The sequence below is a fragment of the Lampris incognitus genome, chromosome 2 (genome assembly GCF_029633865.1).
Source record: "Lampris incognitus isolate fLamInc1 chromosome 2, fLamInc1.hap2, whole genome shotgun sequence".
In the NCBI taxonomy this organism is placed as follows: Eukaryota; Metazoa; Chordata; class Actinopteri; order Lampriformes; family Lampridae; genus Lampris; species Lampris incognitus.
In genome coordinates this window covers 18167446-18173429 of record NC_079212.1, presented here as the reverse complement: position 1 = coordinate 18173429, position 5984 = coordinate 18167446, and positions in this window count along the sequence as shown.

Below are 5984 nucleotides of genomic sequence, written 5' to 3'. Positions count from 1 at the left end.
CCTGCACCGGCGAGCCCGGGAACGTAAACCACGCCACCAGCTCACAGTCCTGCTGGGTGAGAGGCATAGCCCCTAGTGTCCGCCACAGTGTAAGTGTTTAACCACAGAGTATATATCTCTCTGTTTAACTTGCTCGATTGCGTTGCTTTGAGCCATTCGCTAACAGGAAATAATACGTCAATTGTTTACCGTCACTAGGCAACTTGATGCCAGCTAAACTTGCTCATACACGCACTTTCAAAATAAAAACACAATCGTTGCTTTGGTCGAGCTCTGATAGCTAACGTTACTTCTGTCTTCCTTCATTAGCTAGAGAAAACAGTTATTTTTTTCCTTTATTTTCCTTTCTTTTTTACACTCAGATATGCAATCGTGGGATGATTTTGCACACGCTACTATTTCCAACAATGGATTCCAGTGAATGATTTAGGTTGGAATTAGCCTACGTCCAATCTCAGAATTATGGAGCATCTAGACCGTGTTTTACATTTTTTTATCTTGTATTTAAAAGACTAAATGGTCAGTTTAACAAAAACTAGACTACATCACTTTCTGTTAAAGTAATAAACACATGTTTTCGTAATTTTGCACACCATTCATTGCCTGTCATCTTTAAGCATCTTTCTGTAAAATATGGTATTTTTATTTGTAAAAAAAAAAAAATATATATATATATATATATATATATATATAGTAACATGCATGGGTAAGTAGACACTTTGGTTCTTGACCAACGGGTCGGACCCTTTAGTCGACTGGTTAACGTTGTCGCTTGCGGTGTGGGAGATATGGGTTCGCGTCTCGGTTGTGGCGGTCATACAGTTGGTAGCACCCCCTACTTAGAACGTCTTCCTGTATACATGCCAGAGTAAATCGATCCCCAACCGCACTATCTAGGTGTGTTAATCCGACTTGGAGAAAATTCGATTTAGTACGATTACAGTCGGACTAACGCGTTTACATGTATTTTAAAAGTCCAGTTTTAGTCGGACTAACACAATATATCGACTTTTTCTAACATAATGTAAACGTAACAAAGCTTTGGGAAACATCTGGGTTACATTTAGATATGTGGCAGTTCACGCAGAGTTCATGAGGATGGACTATAAAGCCGCGTTCCTACTAGGTCCTAGTGGGGGTGGGGGGGGATGAAAAGAGCTGAGCAGACATCTTATTTAGGGGGGCACATTAGTTATCCTGATCAAGGGCTCAATGACAATCTCAACATTTCATGGGAATATCACACAGCGTAAAATATTCATGAAACTCATTTGCAGACCTCCGACGAAGCGGTACATGGGTTCGTTTCCCGCACTTTCGCTCATTTTTTATACATTGCCACCACCCTCTTCCTTTTTTGTGCATTTAGATGGTGCCCCTTAATATTAAGTTCTTAGCTCTGTGTTAGTTACTGTATTTTTTTTCCAGAAATGGTAAATGGACTGCATTTGTATGTGCTTTTCTAGTCTACCGACCACTCCAAGTGCTTTACAGTGTATGCCTCATATTCACCCATTCACACACATTCATACACTGATGGCGGAGGCTGTCATGCAAGGCACCGACCTGCTCATGTTCAGTGTCTTGCTCAAGGACACTTCGGCACACTCTCTGGAGGAGCCGGGGATCGAACCAGTGACCCTCCGATTACTTGACAACCCGTTCTACCTCCTGAGCCATGCCCTCCCATCTTGAGAGGAAGAGGAGAAGAGGAATGCTGGCCAGATTCAGCTCTCTGTATATCTGGGTCATTGGACAGGTTACAAAATATAGCCTTCTGTTGCAGATAGATACTATTAAAGCTGAAATCTGGGATTTTTCTCCATTAATAAATAACTATTTTACCCATCTGAACCACAGAGTCAGGTTCATTAATGCTAAACGACATCTTTACCATGGTTGGAGACACTCTTTATATACCGCTTAAGAAGTGTTTGACTGGTGTAGCACGTCAATATGGGCACACGATTGAGACATGATGACGATGTGGTGATGCATCTGTTGGACAGGTAATCTACCTATTCTACAATCAATATCACAATGGAACAGTGTTCCCATGTGGTTTGTTGTAGTTTATAATACATTACAAACTATGTGGGACGATGGCGGCGCGAATTCATGTTTGCAGTGGCCTCACCCAGTACTGTCCATGCAGTGTCTTTGTCCACATCTGTGTCTTAAGTTTTGTATTCTTTGATGGCTGGGAAGGCTGGTGCTGGATCGGCTGGGAGAGCTTGGTCTGCAGCATCCTGTGGGCCCAGGGACCATGGCCCTGCCTGGAGCTGCATCCGAGGAGGTAACACCGAGGGCGGTCTGACAGGATGCGGAAGCGGGGCAGACTAAGCTAACTGTTTGCCCATGTGGTCTGGTGGTGGCCTTGCCTGGCTTTGACTATGGTGTTTTTGGTGTCGTCGTGTGGAGTGTGGGGGAGGTGTGTTGAGGGTGTCTGGCTGGGAGAGCTGGCGTTGGATCGGCTGAGGGAGCCTGGTCTGCTGCATCCGGTGGGCCCAAGGACCATGGCCCCCTTAGCTAACTGCTAACCCATGCAGACCAGCAGTTCTGACAGTCATCCTGGCTGGCGTTCATTACCTTGGAGGGTGATTTTTTTTTTTTTTTTTTTTTTTGGTTTGGATATGTGTGTTTGTCTTTCTGTTGCACTGCTGTGGGCTGGGGGGAACCATGTTTCGTTTCATTTCACGTATGCAAGTACGTGAAATGAAATGAAATGACAAAGTGTTCCTGTTCCTGTTCCTGATTAGACTATCTGTGTTAGCTTTGGTCTCCGGATCCATTTTTACAAGGATGGGAACTGTTTACTGTTGAGCTGGTGGCACACAAACGACATTTGCTGCTGCACCTTGTTTGTAGTTCATGCTGCCAGAAGAAGGGACAGATCAGGAAAATCACGGATTTCAGCTTTAATGATATTCCTTCGTCAGTGTACTTGCTCAGTAAAATCCAGGGTCATTGGAAGCTGGTGTCCAACCCAGCAGGCTCAGGCAGAAGGCAGGGCAACATGACAGACAGGTCACCGGTCCATTCAAATCTATGGTCAAATTGGAGTTTCAAATTCTCCGGACATGGTTGTCTTTGGACTGTGGGAGGAAACCCACATGACAACATGGAGAACATGAGAGCGCCACACACACAACATATTGAACGTTGAACCCAGGACCTTCCTGCTGCGCGACAGCGGTGCTAAACACCAAGCCACTGTGCTACCCTGTTAAAAATATCTCAAATCTATTCTCACCAGAAGTACTTAGAAAAATGTAATTGAAAATGGTCAGAGGTAAAAAGTAATATTTTTTGGGCAACGAGCATGTTTTGAAATGAAGAAAGATCTGTAATGGTGCTATTCTTTTACGTCATCTCTGCGTCTGGGCATGCATGAGGTTTAACACCCGCACTTTCAGATTGGTTGGTCAGTTGTTGGTCAGCTTTTTTAAGGATTTTTACTGATTTATCTTATAAAACATAGATGATCTTTGGATAGGGGAGGAGTTTCTATCGTGGAGCAGTGGAGTATGACTCATTTCTGCAGTAGAATACAACAAGATGAATGCTGCCATGCAATAGGTATGGGTGTCTGTACTGTATACAACACATGAGATGATTGGGAGGGGTGGGGGGAGTGTGTGTGTGTGTGTGTGTGTGTGTGTGTGTGCGTGTGTGTGTGTGTGTGTGTGTGTGTGTGTGCGTGCGTGCGCGCGCACGTTTGTGTGTGGAGGTTGCTTAGTGAGCATGTGCTTTTTTATTGTTTTGTTTTTGATGTTTTTTCACGATAGTTCTCATGTAACCACGCGTGCTTGATTTGTCTAGAAATAGCCAGACTCAATGAAACATAATGAAGTTTGGTGAATACACAAGACTGCAACAACCAGGGAATGAGAGGGAGAGAGGAAGGTGGATCCAATCGAGTGACGTACTTTGGTTTCTACGCAAACACTGTGGGCGTATGTATTTGTCTTGTTTGTGTTGTGTGTGTGTGTGTGTGTGTGAGAGAGAGAGAGAGAGAGAGAGAGAGAGACACACACACACACACACACACACACACACACACACACACTTTGCACTGCTGACACAGACAGCATAGTTGAGACAGAGCTGCACTTTACAGAGTGCAAAACATTCCAATCAATCCGTGGTTGCTTCGTCCCAAAATCTGAAGAAAAACACCCCAAATCCGATGTTCTACCCCACCACAGTAAACTGCCTTTTATTATTTAACTATTGGGTGACGACAACGAGACCTGCACTATAGCTGCACAATACTATGTTCTCACTTGCCACCATCTGAGGGACACTGAATGATACACATATTCACACACATATTTCCTCATTTTTACACAAAGAAGCCCAAGACCACACTCAGACACACACGCACACGCATGCATACACATGCACACACGCGCGCACACACACTCAAGCCTACAGAGACTCATAAATGCACATGCATGCACAAAGATAGTCGTCCTAACTATCCTACTGCTTTAAATAAAAGAAAAGCAAAGAAAGTTAATGGAGATAATAATAATAATAATAATTGATAATTAAGAAGTACTACTGGTAACTAATTACCAATCTGGTTTTTATACTGCACTTGTATATGTTCTGATTCCTTGTATAAGTACATGTTTCCTATGTACATGTTCAGTATATGTTCTGATTTTTTGTTCTGTTTGTAATGACTGCTTTGGCAATACAAGTGCCTATTTGTCATGCCAATAAAGCACTTTTGAATTTGAATTTGAGAGAGAGCGAGACCATGGGGTGTGGAGGATAGTGTGTGTGTGTGTGTGTGTGTGCTGAATCGGGGGGTGGGGTGGAGGGTACTGGTGTCTGCTCCAGTGCATGTCCTCTCTGGGTGAATAGTTTCGGTGAATACAGCATGTAATCTAGAGAGGGAGTGACGGACAGCAGCAACACTATATTAAGTACATTGAGGACGTACAAATGCCTTCTCCCCGTCTGTAAGAAACCTTCTCTTCCTGTCCTCCCCTCATCCTCACCGCTCTCTGAATCGCCTCTATCCTACTGGATTTTCCTCGCTCTCCACCCATACTTATCACTGCCCCTCTTTCGCCCTCATCCACCACTTTTCTTTTGTTTTTCTTTTCACTCCGGATGTGTTCATCTTTTATCTTTTCTTAGTTTCATTCCTTTTCTCCCCCACATCTTGTTATATCCTGTCTCCAATTCCACAGTCCTGTCTCACCATAGACTCATGGCTGATCAATTTGACATTATACCTGATGGTTGCTTTGTTAAGATGATGGTGATAATTTCCTGGTAATATCATTATACACTGATTTTTTTTTTGTTTTTTGGAGGGGTCCATCTGCCAGCTGTGTGCATGGACCCATCACTAACAAGCAATCCAAAAACACAGAGGACAGACATTTGACCTCTATCATTTCCAAACTGCTTGAGGCTGCAATTTTGTTTTCCCAAGGGGTTCAAATGACTTCAGATGGCTTCCTAAACAAGTTACGCTGGCGTTGTGCAGACTGTCCCTGGCAACAAATTAGGGGGCATGTCTTTCTTCATTGAATAAACCCTGGACATTTGCATGCCTCCCCCACCCTGACCCCAGCCACAAACTGTTAATGTACTAAAAATGAAAATATATTGTGACAATTGTAAAGAAAAGGCCATATCCACATGTATCATAATTCATATTTTGCAATACATGCAGCATGTGTGGCCACACTGCAGAGATAGATAGATAGATAGATGGATACATACATACATACATACATAGGTCAGCATCTTGCACCACTGCTGTCAATATTGATCATCCCACCCTCATTTTTGTACCAGCTTTGAATAACAATGCCCTTCTAACATGGAAACCAGTATGCAACATCATAGGGACTGGTAACAAGTCATCAGATGTCATGAAGTTGGTAGACCAAATGTGTACAGTGTGACCTGGTCTTCATAGAGGACCTTTACTAGCTTTATGCCAAACCAGCTATGCC